Source organism: Oryctolagus cuniculus, chromosome 8 (genome assembly GCF_051225735.1).
Source record: "Oryctolagus cuniculus isolate XC-2025 breed Fujian yellow rabbit chromosome 8, ASM5122573v1, whole genome shotgun sequence".
Classification (NCBI taxonomy): domain Eukaryota; kingdom Metazoa; phylum Chordata; class Mammalia; order Lagomorpha; family Leporidae; genus Oryctolagus; species Oryctolagus cuniculus.
Genome location: NC_142874.1, coordinates 89,713,295 through 89,731,537, shown reverse-complemented (window position 1 = coordinate 89,731,537; position 18,243 = coordinate 89,713,295). Strand labels below are relative to the sequence as shown.

Genomic DNA, 18,243 nt, shown 5'->3' with positions numbered 1-18,243 from the left:
GAGTCAGCCCTGATAACCACCTGCATTTCCCACTTCATCTTCCACCAGCTGGCACAGTGTCTGTCTCCAGAGAACCCAGCCTATCATAGGAAGTTACATGGCTGACAGTTAGGATTCCAATGTACCCCAACTCCACGATCCCAGCATCAAGAACTATCATTCCTCTTCTTGCTGTGCCTAGAACAATCCTAAGATAGATTCTGATTCAGTCTATTTGGTTCATCTTCAATTCTCTGGGACTAATTACTAGGGCCACAACAGCCCCATCAGGACCAAAAAGTTATCCAATGGAAGAAGAAAGGTGTCCCTGTAGTCCCTTCAATAATCAGCTAAGGGCTTTTTCTAAACCACAGATCTAAATCTGCTTTTCCTTTGTTTAAGCATCAACTTTCTCCCTTTGCCTATAATAAAATGTTGGTGAAAAAATATTCATTATAATGCAAAACATCCTCAAACAAAAATTACATATTACTCTTCATTATTGGGCAGAGTAATTCTCTAAAAATGTATTCTGCCTCAAATAGGGATTATTTGGCTGGTGCTGCGGCTCACTAGGCTAATCCTCCACCTGCGGCACGGGCACCCCGGGTTCTAGTCCCGGTCAGGGCGCCGGATTCTGTCCCAGTTGCTCTTCTACCAGTCCAGCTCTCTGCTGTGGCCCGGGAGTGCAGTGGAGGATGGCCCAAGTGCTTGCGCCCTGCACCCGCATGGGAGACCAGGAGAAGCACCTGGCTCCTGGCTTCGGATCAGCGCAGCGCGCCAGCCATAGCAGCCATTTGGGGGGTGAACCAACGGAAAAGGAAGACTTTCTGTCTGTCTCTCTCACTGTCTAACTCTGCCCATCAAAAAAAAAAAAGGGGGGGGTATTTATTTGTGTAAAATGACACTCAGAGGAATTCAGTCGTTCTCTTTAGTTCAGCTGCTTAGGTATGGTGTGGAGGGCTAAAACCTTGTCAATTCTCATGATTGCAACATGGCTGCCAAGGCTCTAGCCATCATGCCTTCATTCAAGATAGAACACACCAGAAAGGAAGATGACACAGGAAGGATTTCCCAAAACCACCCCAAATGCAAACCCCACCAGATTCCCAGTAACATTATATAGGCCAGAAACGAATCACATGAAAATCCTGGTTGCAAGGGAGATGTTTTAGAAAGTAAGGCTATTGTAGGAGTTATCAGTAGAGGACAGATTTATACTTAGCTAGAAAAGAGACAAGGTGAAGACTCAAGGGTGTTAGGGACAATGAAACGCTTGTAGAATTGAAGGAGGCAAAGCATCATTTGGAGTGATGCTTTCAGATGGAGGGAAGGAGAATGACAGTGTCGCTCCCCCTCTTCGTGGAGGAGCAACACAGGACCCTGCGCTGTTCTTTCGTCTGCTCGGCCCTCCCCGGGTTTGCTGCTGGTTCTTCCCGGGTTGGCTACTATCCCTTCCACCTCCGTGGAAGGGCAGTTCCCCCTGGCCGCATTCCCCACTTCCGCAGGGGAGCGGCACACCGCCGGCCGGTTCTCTCGGGGGCTGCACGGGTTCCCTTAGATGTTCCCCATAGATGTTCCTGGTGCATGCCGTCTCTCTCCTCCTTTATAGTCCTTCTCCGCCAATCCCAACTCGGCTGCCCACACGCCGAGTACGCTGCTCTCCTCCAATCAGGAGCAAGTCCTACAGTTTATTAGTTGAACTGGAGGCAGCTGGGTAGAAGCTGTTTTCTCCTCTCCCAGCGCCATATTGTAGGAGAGCAGATGCATAGAATAAGTCTTAATTCCAGTAACAGTCTAGTCCGAGCTGCTCCCCACAGAGGAGAGCAGATGCATAGAATAAGTCTTAATTCCAGTAACTTAGTCTAGTCCGAGCTGCTCCCCACAGACAGAGGTGGGCAAAGAGTTGAAAATTTTCAATTGAGATTGACTGGAGTTGGTCGGAACTATCTGTAACCATGAGATAGATCGAAACACAGGAGTCAGGGGCTAAGTGGAGGACGGGGCAAGGAAACAGGAGATACCTCTGTCTTAACAGTTTTTTTTTTTAATTTTTATTTATTTGAGAGATAAAGAGGTCTTCCATCCATTGGTTCACACCCCAGATGGCCACAATGGCTGGAGCTGGGCCAGTCCAAAGCCAGGAGCCAGCAGTTTCTTCCAGGTCTCCTCTATGGGTTCAGGGACCAAAGCGCTTGGGCCATCTTCTACTGCTTTCCCAGGCCATAAGCAGAGAGCTGGATCAGAAAAGGAGCAGCCAGGACATGAACTGGCATCCCATATGGGATGCTGGCACCAACATTGGCCCCCTATCTTAACAGTTTTTATAGGCCTAAATATATCTGTCACAGAGTAGCACAAGGACCAACAACTCATAAACTGACTTTCCAGACCATGTTAATATATACTGTTTTTTTAAAAAATGTATATTTATTTTTATGTATTTGAAAGCTCCATTTGGGTCTCCTACGTGAGTAGCATGTGAGTAGCAGAGACCTATGTACTTGGACCGTCTTGCGCTGCTTTCCCAGGCAGGAGCTGGAACAGAGGCAGAGCAACCAGGACCCAAACCAATGCTCCAATGTGGGATGCCACTGCACCACAGCACTGGCACCCCAAGCAGTGTCTTAACCACTGCACCAAATGCCTACCTCTCCTCTACAACTGTGATCTGTCTCCTGACATCTAGATTGTCTTGTCAAACAGCTTTGTCCTCTCCAGCATTCTGTATGTGCCTAATCTCAACACGCCCAAAGGTCAAATCACCATCCCTTAGTTTTGAGCAACTCATCATTCTCTTATGTTCCCTGGTTGGGAAACTTCAAACTTTTTAAATTAGCATTTTCTTCAAAACTGTAATGTATAAACAAAAGTTCCAATTCTTCCTTCTGCCAGAACACTGTGAATAAATCAGGAATCATCTTGATTCTGTGTGGTCACACACATAATTTGTCATTGATAGAATTATTTATACTGCTGTTTATTAAAAAATGGGATAAACCTATATTTTCTGAACACTAATTTAAAGGTTCCTCAATGGCTACTAAAGCTAGTATGTAACACACTGATCCTAATAATCTATGGGTTATGTTTCAATTATTTTGTTACCTTTGCTTTTCATAGTAGCTATCACCTCTCAGGTATTTCATTGTCTTCTAAACTCAGCAATGAAAGGATAAAGATTATGATTATCGTGTTCACTGTGTGTCCCTACTACTTAGAGAAAGGTCTACCATCAACTAGATGCTTCTTGAATGAGCACATGGATGATTAATATCACAATGGCAAAAAAAGTGTTGCTAAAACAGGAGTTAAAATCTATTGAGAATGCACTGTGGGCCAGTACTGGGAGGATATACTATGTGTTTATATGCACTTTTTCTTTTGTTACTCAGAACCTATGAAGTAAATAATATTACTACACCCATTTTACAGATGAACAAATTAAAACTTAAAGAAATTAAGGGAGCAGATGTTTAATCTACTGTTAATATTTCAGTTAGGGTGCCAATGTCCCCCTTCACAGTACATAGGTTCAATACCTGGTTCCAGCTACTGACTCAACTTCTGATAATGCAGTGATGACTAAAGTGACATTATTCTCTCTCTCTCTCTTTAAGACTCATTTATTTACTTGAGAGGCAGAGTTACATAGACAAGGAGAGACAGAGAGAGAGAGGTCTTCCATCAGCTGGTTCACTCTCCAAATGGCAGCAACAGCCAGAGCTGGGCTGGTCAAAAGCCAGGAGCCAGGAGCTAGAAGTTTCTTCTGGGTCTCCCATGTGGGTTCAGGGGCCCAAGCAGTTGGGCCATCCTCCACTGCTTTCCCAGACCATTAGCAGAGAGCTGGATTGGAAGTGGAGCAGCCGGGACTTGAACCAGCACCCATATGGGATGCCAGTGCTGCAGGAATTTGGCAAACGAAGCCACAACACTAGCCCCTCAAGTGGTATTATTCTTACCACCTACATAGAAGAAATAGATTGAATTACCAGCTCCCAACTTTTTTCTGGCCCAATCCCAGTTAGCCACGGTGGATATTTGGGAAGTGAACAAGTGTTTGGGAGTACCTGTGCTCTCACTGTGTATGTGTGCATGCACGCCTATCTGTTTCTCTCTCTCAAGTTAATAGATTTTAAAAATTGGTATCCAACATTGTGTAGCAGGTAAAGCTGCCACCTGCAATGCCAGCATTCCACATGGGCTTTGGTTCGCATCCCGGCTGCTCCACTTCCAATCCAGCTCCCAAATAATGGCCTGAAAAAGCAGCATAAGATGGCCCAAGTACCTGGGCCTCTGTCACCCACATGGGAGACCTGGAAAAAGCTCCTGGATCCTGGCTTCAGCCTGGCCCAGCACTGGCCATTGCGGCCATCTGCAGGCAGTGAACCAGCAGAAGGAAGATCTCTGTCTCTGTCTCCGCCTCTCTCTTGTAACTCTAACTTTCAAATGAATAAATCTTTTTATTTTTTTAAGTCTTTTACTCAGGGACCATCTACTACATGAAGAATCTTAGAGTTCTGTTTCTGATTCCATGATTTTAATGACTATGAAGCTATCAAATTCATTATCTTTTTTTAAAAGCTTGAGCATATTTCAGATTTTTCCTAAAGCATGCATTCACACTCCCCTGTGTTTTATTTTAGTAAAACTTCTTCAACAGGCAATTTCAATTAAGCCAGGAGTGGCATCACAGAGAATAGTGGAGTTTTTCCCTTGCCTGTAGTTTCTCTGATCTCTGCTGTGGCCCATAGAGGGTAGTTTCACTACTAAAGTCTTCTTAGTTAGGATTACAATTATCATATGAATTATCTCTTTCTTGTATAATTGTTTAAATGTAGCCAACAGATGAAGTAACTAGTATTAAGATTTTTGCTGAAGGGAACTCTATTTTTTTTTGAAGATTTATTTATTTGAAAGTCAGAGTTACACAGAGAGAGGAGAGGCAGAAAGAGAGGTCTTCCATTCGATGGTTCACTCCCTCTTGGCTGCAACAGGTAGAGCTGTGCTGATCTGAAGCAAAGAGCCAGGAGCTTCTTCCAGGTCTCTCACCCAGGTGTAGGGGCCCACAGACTTGGGCCATCTTCTACTGCTTTCCCAAGCCATAGCAGAGAGCTGGATTGGAAGTGGAACAGCTTGGACTTGAACCAGCACCCATAAGGGATGCTGACACTGCAGGTGGCGGCTTTACCCACTATGTCACAGTGCCGGCCCTATGAACCTTATTTTTAAGGATGAATTTATCCCATGTGCTCTAAGGTTGAAGCACCTGTGGAAGGATAGATGGACTACTATAAAAGCCACTCTTTTGTTCCTATATGAAACACATGAAGAACAGTGTGTTTTCTAGGCAGTTTGATGGGAGAGGTAGAAGGGTTTAGATCTCTTGGTAACACTCCTTATAAATAAGAAAGCATCCCTGAGCTAAACTACAAAGAAATGGAGAACATGGAGCTATGTCATGTTGGAATGGAGACTTTGCTGGTTTTTTATTTATTTCTCTAGGAAGATGAGAAATGAGGTACTTGGGCAGGGATGTAAAAATTTGAAAACAAGGATTGTATTGTGTTTCCATGTGATATATAATGAAAATTCCCTGTGCAGAAAAGAGTACCCATAGCAGGCCTGACTTCCACCTTTTGGGAAGCTGCTCACAGGGTTGACCCTTGGTTATTGTGTAGGAATATGGATTTCAAGCCAGTTCCCACCATCCTTGGAACTCGTAGAAGTTCTTCCTTGAGCATAAACTGTGGCAATGGTATGTATGGTTTATCCTCAACACCTGCTTTCCTCCTGGGAGTCTGGAATTCATGTGCCAGGCAGAGGATGTCTACATGATCAGCCCCAGGGCTCTGAGTCTCCAACAAGCTGCCTTGCTGGCGAAAGTCAGGAAGCAGTTGCCAGAGTCCCCGCTAGAGGAACTGGGTGTATCCTCTGTGGCTCCTCTGGGAGAGGATCCTTGCAAGCTTGTGTGTGATTCCCTAGGACCTCACTTCTGTGACTTTGCCATTTGCTAGCTATGCATTCCTGTCCTTTGTGTAATAAATTCAGCCATAAGTACCATTGCTTGCAGAATCCTGTCGCCTTAGCAAATCGGCAAGCTGGGGGTGATCTTGGAGATGTCCACACAGTGCTTAATGATCACTGAAGATCTTCAGTTTCTCACACATCTATTGAGTTTTTACCATGTACATAAGTACTTTTTAAGCCTGGAGAGTATGATAATGAAAAAGGTGCAGCCTCTGTTGAAAAACCTCTGGTCCAGTGGAGTGATTGTTACCCAATGTTGATTTTGTGCCTTAGGAGACATTTGTCAATGTCTGGAGATGATTCTGATTGTCACCATGGGGACAGTGCTATTGGCATCAAATGGGTAGAAACTAAGTATGTTAATAAACATTCGATGATAAAACAGTACAGCTTCCCTGCTCCAGCCATCATAAAGGTCTATCTAGTCCTGAATGTCAATAGTGAGAGATTGAGAAACTCTAATTTCATGGGAGAAGCACACACATTAACAAATTGGCATCAAATGAGTAGAAACCAAGTATGTTAATAAACATTCTATGATAAAACCATACACCTTCCCTGCTCCAGCCATCATAAAGGTCTATACAGTCCAGAGTGTTAATAGTGAAGAGATTGAGAAACTCTGAGTTCATGGGAGAAGCACACATATTAACAAATCATTTTATTTTTTTAAAGATTTATTTATTTATTTGAAAGTCAGAATTACACAGGAGGCAGAGAGAGAGGTCTTCCATTCACTGGTTCATCCCCCAGTGGACCGCAATGGCCAGAGCTGTGCCGATCCAAAGCCAGGAACCAGGAGCTTCCTGCAGGTCTCCCACATGGGTGCGGGAGCCCAAGGACTTGGGCAATCTTCCACAGCTTTCCCAGGCCATAGCAGAGAGCTGGACAGGAAGTGCAGCAGCTGGGTCTTGAACCGGTGCCCATATGGGATGCCAGCACTGCAGGCGGTGGCTTTACCCTCTACGCCACAGCACATTTTAACACAATGTAAAACTATTCACTGACTTCTAAAGCCCCAGCAGTCTTTCTCCTGCACTGCCTTAGTCATCCATCTCCATTGAAGGGCCCCCCACCTACCATCTTTTCACTTTCCTTTACTCTCAGGACCTCATTTCCCTTGATAAGATTGAATTCCATCATCAATTACAGTAAATATTTCCTTTCATAGCCCCCACATGGCCACATTCATCTCCTATTGTAGACCTAACTTGGATAGTCATGATACTACTTAGATCCTAAGCTACTACCTGCTCCAGACCCCAACTATGCAATAGCCTTTGACTGATTTGTAGTAAACTGATGGGCACTAACCAACAAGTATGCCTTGAATGCTGCCTGATATCATATTTTTTTCATAATTTATTTATTTGTTTGAGAGGCAGAGTTAGAGAAGGAGAGACAAAGAGAGAGAGGTCTTCCAGCCTCCCCAAATGGCTGCAGTGGCCAGAACTGAGCCAACCCAAATCCAGGTGCTTCTTGTGGGTCTCCCATGTGGGTGCAGGGGCCCAAGCACTTGGGCCATCTTCCACTGCTTTCCCAGGCCATAGCAGAGAGCTGAATCAAAAAAGGAGTAGCCAGCACACGAATCAATGGTCATATAGGATGTCAGGACACAGGTGAAGTTTACCTACTATGCCACAGCACCAGCCCCTGATGTCACATTTTTACAGTCAATAATTTCATATTTTCTCTCTCAAATCTTCTACACCTCCTGTCTCTTCTTTACTCTCAAAAGGCTCACCGAATTTCCCACTTCTATGAGAAAATAAAAACAACTGGGGCCAGTACTGTGGCGTAGCAGGTAAAGCCACCACCTGCAGTGCTGGCATCCCATATGGGATGAGTCCCAGCTGCTCCACTTCCTATCCAGCTCTCTGCTACAGCCTGGGAAAGCAGTGCAAGATGACCCAAGTCCTTGGGCTCCTGCACCCACATCGGAGATCCAGAAGAAGCTCCTGGCTTCGGATCGGCACAGCTCCCACAGTTGTGGCCGATTGGGGAGTGAACCATCATATGGAAGACCTCTCTCTCTCTCTCTGCCTCTCCTTCTCTCTCTGTGTAACTCTGAGTTTCAAATAAATAGATAAATCTTAAAAAAAAAAAAAAGAGAATACCCACTAGTGTTCACCGCCACAGCTGCTTACCTGCATGTAGTGAGCCCTACTGACTCTTTTTTCCATGGAAGTGGATGAACACCATTCGTCAATCAGTTCTAAACTCCTCTCAGTTGCTCAAAGACATCTTTCTAGCAGCTTCATCCCTTGTCTCCTGCATCCTCAGCACTTTTTTCTGAACTCTTTCCCACTAACTGACAAATATGCTATTATTTTCCCCACCAAAAAGAAATCTTCTCTTGACCCTACTTTTCCCTCTATTCACTGCTCCATCTCTTCTCCTCTTTACAGCAAAATGCTCAGAATGGTGTTTGCTATTTGCTGCTCTGAATTAATCCTCCCTCATTCTGTTTTGAGCCAGTTCAAGGTTTCCTCAACACTATCTCCCCAGCTCTGCTCCTGTCATCTTCCTACCTACTGTGCAGCAAGGCAATTACCCTCCAGTAAGTCAGATGGAAGACAGGTGCCAAAGGAAAGCCTTACCCTCCAAGACAGTGATAAAGCCCACAGGTTTTCTGTTAAAGTAACTCTGCTATTCCTATTTTTTTTTAAGATTTAGTTTACTTGAAAGAGTTACACAGAGAGAGAAGGAGAGGCAGAGAGAGAGGTCCTCCATCCACTGGCTCACTCCCCAATTGGCCTCAATGGCCAGAGCTGAGCCAATCAGGAGCCAGGAGCCTCCTCCAGGTCTCCCATGCAGGTGCAGGGATCCAAGGACGTGGGCCATCTTCCAAGGCTTTCCCAGGCCATAGCAGATCGAAAGTGGAGCAGCCGGGTCTCCAACCAGTGCCCACATGGGATGCCAGCACTGCAGGCAGCAGCTTTACCCACTATGCCACAGCACCAGCACCCTCCTATTTCTTTTAAGGAATGTACAGTCCCTTTCAACTCTCTGAATCATGGCTTTCACATTTAGCTCATGATACAAATTGCTTTTTTAAAAAAATATTTATTTTATTTATTTGAAAGAGTTACAGAGAGAGGAGAGACAGAAAGAGAGGCCTACCATCCACTGGTTCACTCCCCAGATGGCCGCAATGACCAGAGCTGTGTCGATCCGAAGCCAGTAACCAGGAGCTTCCTCTGGGTCTCCCACACGGGTGCAGGGGCCCAAGGACTTGGGCCATCTTATACTGCTTTCTCAGGCCACAGCAGAGAGCTGGACCAGAAGAGGAGCAGCCAGGATATGAACCGGCACCCATATGGGATGCCAGTGCTTCAGGCCAGGGCCTTAACCCGCTGTGCCACAGCGCTGGCCCTGCTTTGTTCTCTTAATAGCTCTAAGCTTAATTTCAATAAAAATAGCACAATTGGCCAATTCATGCTTTCATCCTAGCCTATATAATACCCACTAGGTTATAGAGTAGTAGATTTTTATACGTTTACATATTTATTTGAAAGGCAGAGTGTCAGAAATGGAGAAAGAAAGATCTTCCATCTGCTGGTTCACGCCTCAAATGGCTACAACAGCCAGGGCTGGGCTAGGCCAAAAACAGGAGCCAGGATCTCCATTCTGGTCTCCCACATGTGTGCCAAGGGCCCAAGTACTTGTTTTCTTATCTGTTGCCTTCCTAGCCAGTTGTATTAATAGGAAGCTGGTTCAGAAGTGGAGTAGCTGGGACTTGAACTGGCATTCCAATATGGGATGCCAGCACTGTAAGTGGCAGGCTTGACTTGCTGTGCCACAACACCAGCCCCAGACTGGGTGATCTTATTCAGGTCTATACTGCCAGTCTATACACTGGTCATACCTATATAAAAAGTAGCCCAATACTGTTTCTCTGAATCAGTGCTGAGGGCAGGAAATCTTTGTCCTGAAAAGAGCAATAAACATTAAAAATAGTGACTCTCAGTAAATGTTCAATTATTTCCTCATTCTCTAATGACATGGATCACATACTACCTTGTAATATACTCATCTGTAGGGAACTTCAAAAATTTCATGGAAATGGAATTAAGGAGCCATGCTGTGAAACAGTGGTTAAGCTACCGCCTGCAATGCTAGTGTCCTATATCGGAGCACTGGTCTGAGCCCTGTTGCTGACCCAACTCCCTGCTAATGCACCTGAGAAAGCACTGGAAAATGGCCCAAGTACTGAATCCCCTGCCACCCATGTGGGAGACTCAGATGGAGTTCCTGGATCCTGCTTTTGGTTTGGCCCAGCCCTAGCTGCTGCAGCCATTTAGGGAATGAAGCAGCAGATGGAAAATCTCTCTCTCTCTCCCCATCTCTGTCACTCTGCCTTATCAAATAAAATAAATCTTAAAGAAATGAAATGGAATTGCAAGATAAGTTTATGTCAGTACAAAATTATTTTGAAGCCCATGCATAGTTTTTTCATAAAAGTACAATTTCCATAAACTTTGGAGACCTCACATGTTGTGCCCTATGTGGTACCCCTTAGATTTAAGTGCCTGCATTCAAGGACTACATACCAGTCATTTCCATATTTCAGTGCATTGACCCACATTAGAGAAATACAACAGGAAAGTTTGCCCTTTAAGTCTTGAACCTGAACCCCTGCCCTCTGAACTTTCTCCTCCTCTCCAGCTGCTCCTGGCATCCCTAGCTATATGCTACACTGCCTATGCTGTGATGAAGGCTGGGCAGCTGTCAGATTTACTGTTTTATCCCAAGAACCTTACAACATACCCTAGCCTTTGTAGATTATTGGTAAATATTACTTAAATAAATAACAATCAAGCTTTGGTTTCTTTGATTTCATTTGTATGGCTCCCCCCTGGCTAGCCACCTATTATATTCTACTGATTACACCTTTTTACTCAACCATATTTTTAATATATATTTTTAAAGATTTAATTTATTTATTTGAGAGGCAGAGAGAAGGCTTTTCCATCATCTGGTTCACTCCCCAGATGGCCACAATGGCCAGAGCTAGGCCCATCTGAAGCCAGGAGCCAGGAGATTCTTCCAGGTCTCCCATGCAGGTGCAGCGGCCCAATGACTTGGGCCATCTTGCACTGCTTTCCCAGGCCATAGCAGAGGGCTGGATCAGAAGAGGAACAGTCAGGACATGAACTGGTACCCATATGGGAATGCTGGCACCACAGGCAAAGGCTTAGCACAGCAGATCACAGCACCGGCCTTGTAATCGTATTCTATATCCACCCTTGAAATCCACATTGAGAAGCCTGCCAAGGCATGGTACATTTGCATGGCATGCAATATATTTCCAGCAAATAGCCTTCATGGAAATATAACACATCACTGCATAGGCACAGAGCTTGTTTATATGCGATCATTTTCCCCTCTACTCACCATGATGCTGGGCAATAGAAATTAGCTCATTAATAATAATGTAAATGTCCCTGCTAATAAAGATAGGAGCTACATTAGTGCCAAATAACATGCCTTACAGGACTGAGAAATTTTAACATGGGTCTGTGTTCAATTGCTTATTGTTCTAGGAGGGTTTTTGGCTGAGATAATCTCTAAGTCATACTTTTATCTACCAGCACTCATGTTTTGGAAATTTCTGTTCATTAGCATCACGACTAGAGGAGGAGATATACATGGAGAAAAGAAACTAAAATTCAAATTTATTAACTGAGTTGTTTGCCCATAAGTCTGGTATTTTTTTTTTAGATTTGTTTTTTTCAAAATTGAGAAGCACAATCTGGTAGAAGGGGAAGGAGGCTGAATCAGTGAATAGAAATGAAGTGTGAAGCTGACCTATGGCATTTCATTATCAGGAATATCCCTATTTTGCATTAAAATGGATCCTTGGAGACCAGTCATAGTAGTATCTATGTGATAGGCCTGTTTCTCTGGCTATGGGGCATGTGTAACAGAATCTGGACTTGGGGTAGAGGAGAGGTTTGAGGGAGTTGTGATGGAAATGAACCAGAATAATGAATTACACACACATTTGAGTTGAAGCTGCTCCTGGCAAGCTGTAAATTATGAGAGTCATTTATAAGAGTCCATAATTGTTAAAGAAATTTCTGTGTTACTCATCAGGAGACAGAGCCAATAAAAAAAAAAAAAATCAGTGCCAGCAAAGAAAAGATTCTCCCTCCCCTCCCATATCAATTATTGGCTATTCTCTGTTGATGATTGAGGAATGACTAGCAACTTAATTAACTCTTTTCCCATTTAAGAAAATCACATTGCTTTGCTCCAAGCATGCCCATAAAAGCTATGCAGAAGATCTGCAGCTACAACGTAGATTTCAAAAAATCCCAAAGCTAGCGCCCCAGGTTCCAACACAAAGGCAGGATAAAACATAATTTTAGCTCTTATTTAAGAAGATTAAATTCTCCTTTAACACAAAACATATATTTTGCTTTCTACAGTACTATATTAGACCAAAAATTTGCACTTCAGAAAACCAGTTAGGATTAGTTGTATTTATGAGAAGCCCAAAGTTGCTCAAATCACACCATTGCAAAGACTGACATACACAGTCTGAGAGGAAAAACTAATCATAAACTTTTTTTTTTTTTGACAGGCAGAGTTAGACAATGAGAGAGAGAGACAGAGAGAAAGGTCTTCCTTTGCCGTTGGTTCAGCCTCCAATGGCCGCCGCAGCCAGCGTGCTGCGGCTGGCGCACCATGCTGATCCGAAGCCAGGAGCCAGGTACTTCCTCCTGGTCTCCCATGCGGGTGCAGGGCGCAAGCACTTGGGCCATCCTCCACTGCACTCCCGGGCCACAGCAGAGAGCTGGACAAGAAGAGAAGCGACCCGGACAGAATCTGGCACCATGATCGGGACTAGAACCTGGTGTGCCGGCACCGCAGGCAGAGGATTAGCCTATTGAGCCACGACACCGGCCTATAAACTTTCAAATACTAATCATTTGGAGCCAGCATTGTGGTGCAATGAATTAAACTACCATTTGTGACAATAGTATTCCATGTTGCAGTGCTTTTTGAGTACTGGATGCTCTGTTTCCAATCCAGCTCCCTGCTAATGCACCTGAGAAAGCAACAAAAAATGGCTCAAGTACTCTTGGCCCCCTGCCTCCCATATGGGAGACCAGAATGAAATTTCTGGCTTCTTTCTTTGGCCTGGCCCAGACCTGGCTGTTGTGGCCATTTGGGAAGTAAACCAACAAATGAAAGATCTCTCTCTCTCTCTCTCTCTCTCTCTCTCTCTCTTTTCTCTGCCATTCAAAAAAATCTTTTAAAAAAGAACTAAAATACAAATCAGTTGGGTTTTTAAAAATATTTATTTGATTGATTATTTATGTATTTATCTGAAAGGCAGAGTTAGAGAGAGACAGAAGTTGAGAGAGATCTTTCATCCACTGGCTCACTTGCCAAATGGCCACAACAGGAGGTGCTGAGCCAGGCTGAAGCAAGGAGTCTGTAACAACTCTCTCTGGGTATCCCACACTGGTGGCAGGAGTCTGATTACCTGGGCCATCCTCCACTGCCTTCCCAGGCACATTAGCAGGGAGCTGGATGAGAATGGAGCAGCCAAGACTCGAACTGGCGCTACTGGCTGCTCTGATATGGGATGGTGGTGTCACAAGCAGCAGCTTAACATGCTAAACCAAAATGCTGGCCCCAAAATCAGTTGTTAAACATGTTAACTTTCTCTTTACTTCAACAAACTGTTTTGCCAGTTTTATTTGGTATCACTTGAATATTTTAAATATTCATAACATTGTTACAAAGTTCCTTGAAGAGCAGATCAAACCACTGTAAGTCATAATAGTGTGAGATTGTATTTATTTCAATTATTCACACAGTAGAAATAAGGAACTTTGAATTGGGGCATTTTATTTCATGTGTTTGTTCTCTGTTGCAAGTAAATTCTAAGTTAGCTAACAACCTTCCAATAATTTTGATATCCTTTCTTATTCTAAATAGTTCTACTTTCTTGAGTTATGATTTTATCTATTTTTCTCTAACCTAGTTTAATTTGTTTTTATCAATTCAGATGAGTAAAATCATTATAGTGAGCATTATGGGGAAATGCTGAGTTGGTATAGACAAGCATATTGCCACCAGCGAGTTTACATTCTAATTGGAATGAATCATGTCTACTTAAATAACAATACGGCAACATGGACATAGATACTTGAGGAAGAGTGGTACACATAAAGATCCATGAGAACTCTAATAACAGAAATATTAATCCCAGGGGCCAGTGTTGTGGTTAAGCCACCACCTGAGATGTTGGCATCCCATGTGGGTGCCGGTTTGAATACTAGCTGCCCTACTTCTGGTTCAGCTCCCTGTTAATGTGCTTGCAAAAGCAGTAGAAGATGGCCCAAGTGTTCGGGCTCCTGTACCCATGTGGGAGACCCGGAAGAAGCTCCTGACTCCTGGCCTAGCCATCTGGAGAGTGAAACAGCAGATGGAAGATCAACCTTTCTCTCTCTCTGTCTCTCTCTCACTCTCCCCCCACTCCTTGTCTGTATAACTCTTTCAAATAAAATAAATAAATCATTAAAAAGAAGAAATATTCATCTCAGGGAGATGAAACAAGCATCACAGAGAAAGTTATGTTTGAGTTGAGCCTTGAAAGGCAGGCAGGGTTTGTATTTCTGGGATAGAAAAATGCGAGCATATAATTGGGTGAGATAACCAAGCTTAGTGACTTACAGGGATTTACATTTCTCCTCTCTTTCAAGGTATAGCTTCCCCATACTCATTTGGGAGCATATGGTATGGTATAGCCAGCTAGACCTTTATGGCAATGGTATATGCAGAAATGGACCATCAAGAGCTGTTACAGTAAAACAGACACAGATAAACATCATCTTAACTGCCTCATTAGATGGTAACAAGCTGATATGCAAATAAGTGGCCTGCACAATGTGACCTCTTCAGGAAGAAAGGAGGGAGGGAGGGAGGGAGAGAATGAAAGTACCCTGAAATTTATTCACAACAGGAATTTTTTAAACATTGGAATATCTTTAACTGTTGATTAGTCTTCTAAGTAGGTTACAGCAGTTGCTAGAAAATCCAGTGTTAGAAAGAAGAAATTATATGCAGAAAGAAAAGATGGGAGAAATAGATATTTTTAATTTTTTCCTTTATTTGAAAGAGTTAGAGGCTGAGAGAGAGAAAGAGAATAAAAGAGAGAATCCTCCATCAACTGGTTCACTCCCCAAATGACAACAACAGCCGGAGATGGTCCAGGCCAAAGCCAAGAGCCAAGTGCTTCATCCGGATCCCCCATATGAGTGGCAAGGGCGCAAGCAAATAGGCCATCTTCTGTTGCTTTCCCATGTATGTTAGCAAGGATCTGGATCAGACTTGGAGCAGCCCGGAGTCAAACAGATGCCCACTTGGGATGCCGGCGTCAGAGGCAACAGCTCAGTGCACTACACCACAGCACCGCCCCCAGAAGAGGTATTTTTAATAATTTTAAAGTGGATATTTTTAAAAAAAGATTTATTTAGTTATTTGAAAGGCAGTGCTACAGAGAGGCAGAGGCAGAGAGAGAGGTCTTCTATCTGCTGGTTCATTCCCTAGATGGCCACAACAGCTAGAACTGAGCCAATCCAAAGCCAGGAGCTAGGAGCTTCTTCTGGGGCTCCCATTTGGGTGTAGGGGCCCAAGGATCTGGGCCATCTTCTATTGCTTTCCCACACCATAGCAGAGAGTTGGATCCAAAGAGAAGCAGCCACAACTTGAAGCAGCACCCATATGGGATGCCGGCACTGCAGACGTCAGTTTTACCCACTACGCCACTGTGCAGGCCCCTAGAAATGGCTGATATTTTATGTCAACCAATAACTCTGGAAAATTTTCCTAGAGGGGCCAGTGTTGTGACATAATTGGTTGAGCTGCCACTCACAACCCCAGCATCAGATATGGGAGCTGGTTCGAGTCCTGGCTACTCAATTTCCAATCCAGCTCCCTGCTAATGTGTCTGGGAAACAGTGGAAGATGGCCCAAGTCCCTGGGCCCCTACGACTGTGTGGGAGACCTAGAAGAAGCTCCTGGATCCTGGTTTTGGCCTGACCCAGCACTGACATTGTAGCAATTTGGAGATGAACCAGTAGATGGAAGATATCTGTCTCTCTATGACTCTGCTTTTCAAACAAGTAAAATAAATCATTAAAAAATTTCCTAGGACTCTTGGGACTAATTATTATTTTCTACTATTTACCAATAAATTGGCAATAATGTATGGATGAGAATATTTCTATAATTCTTCCTAATCACAATATGATGCCCAGAAGCCCTAAAGAAAAAGATCAACATTTTTGACTATATAAATAATATCTTTTGGGACTGGCTTATTTCACTCAGCATGATGTGTTCCAGATTCCTCCATTTTGTGGTAAATGACTGGATTTCATTGTTTTTTTTACTGCTGTATAGTATTCTATAGAGTACATATCCCATAATTTCTTTATCCAGTCTACTGTTGATGGGCATTTAGGTTGATTCCAGGTCTTAGCTATTGTGAATTGAGATACAATAAACATTAAGGTGCAGACAGCTTTTTTGTTTGCCAATTTAATTTCCTTTGGATAAATTCCAAAGGGACAAATATCATATGTTCTCCCTGATCGGTGACAACTGACCGAGCACCCAAAAGGAAACCTGTTGAAGTAAAATGGACATTATGAGAAACAGTGACTTGATCAGCCCTTGCCCTGACTGTGGATGAACAACTTAATACTTTATCCCTTATAGTATTTTTTTGTTCTACTTAATACTATTGGTTGAACTCAGTAATTAACACACAATTATTCTTAGGTGTTTAAATTTAACTAAAAGTGATCTCTGTTACATATAAAGTGGGAATAAGAGAGGGAGGAGAGGTACAATTTGGGACATGCTCAATTGGACTTGCCCCAAACGGTAGAGTTAGAAACAGACCAGGGGATTCCAATTGAATCCCATCAAGGTGGCATGTACCAATGCCATCTCACTAGTCCAAGTGATCAATTTCAGTTTACAATTGATCATAATGATAGGATTAAGAGTTAAAGGGATCACATAAACAAGACTAGTGTCTGCTAATACTAACTGATAGAATCAAAAAGGGACAGAACGATCCAACATAGGAAGTGGGATACACAGCAGACTCATAGAATAACAGATGTCCTAAACAGCACTCTGGCCTCAGAATCAGCCCTTAAGGCATTTGGATCTGGCTGAAGAGCCCATGAGAGTATTTCAGACATAGAAAGCCAAGACACTCTGGCAAAAAAAAAAAAAAAAAAAAAAAAAAAAAAACCCTAAATGAAGTATCTCTGTGAGTGAGATCTCAGCAGAAAGAACAGGCCATCAAAGAAGGAGGCACCTTTCTCTGAAGGGAGGAGAGAATTTCCACTTTGACTATGACCTCGTTTAAGATCAGAGTCGACGAACTCAAAATGCTTCCATAGCCTTGGCAACTCATGACAAGAGCCTAGGGAGATTACTGAGTGTCAATTTGCTAAATCAACAATAGGAGTCACCGTGCACTTACTCCTCATGTAGGATCTCTGTCCTTAATGTGTTGTTCAATGTGAATTAATGCTATAACTAGTACTCAAACAGTATTTTACACTTTATGTTCTGTGTGGATGCAAACTGTTGAAATCTTAATATATACTAAATTGATCTTCTGTATATAAAGATAATTGAAAATGAATCTTGATGTGAATGGGATGGGAGAGGGAGCAGGAGATGGGATGGTTGCAGGTGGGAGGGAAGTTATGGGGGGGAAGCCATTGTAATCCATAAACTATACTTCAGAAATTTATATTTATTAAATAAAAGTTAAAAAATAAATAATATCTTTTATATAAAAACTCACTATAAGCAAAATTAAGACACTAAACATGGAAGAAAATATTTTCAACATACAGCAATACTTCAAAAAGTTCATGAAAAATGGTTTAAAAGATTTATTTTGGTGTAAAAATATTTAATGCATACTTGCATGAAAGTGCATAGGTAAATATCACTTTATATAGAAAGTTCTTTTTTTTTCTTTTAAAGACGTTGTTATTAGAAATACAGAAATACAGAAACAAGTGGGAAGAGAGAAAGAGATATCTTCCATCTGCTGGTTCACTCTCCAAATGGCCACAACTGGGCCAAGCCGAAGCCAGGAGACAGGAGCTTCTTCCAGGTCTTGGGTGCAGGTTCCCAAGTACTTGGGCCATCTTCTGCTGCTTTCCTAGGCATATTAGC

General features: G+C 43.1%; 1 long non-coding RNA gene across 1 annotated transcript in view; it reads left to right on the top strand.

The window, feature by feature from the left end:
- The window catches only part of LOC103350737 (uncharacterized), a 131,918-nt gene that overhangs the window by 109,726 nt on the left and 3,949 nt on the right, over positions 1-18,243 (top strand). The window contains exon 7 of the long non-coding RNA XR_016212353.1: positions 15,343-15,456. This is a non-coding gene — a long non-coding RNA (uncharacterized LOC103350737). The remainder of the gene's footprint in view (positions 1-15,342; positions 15,457-18,243) is intronic.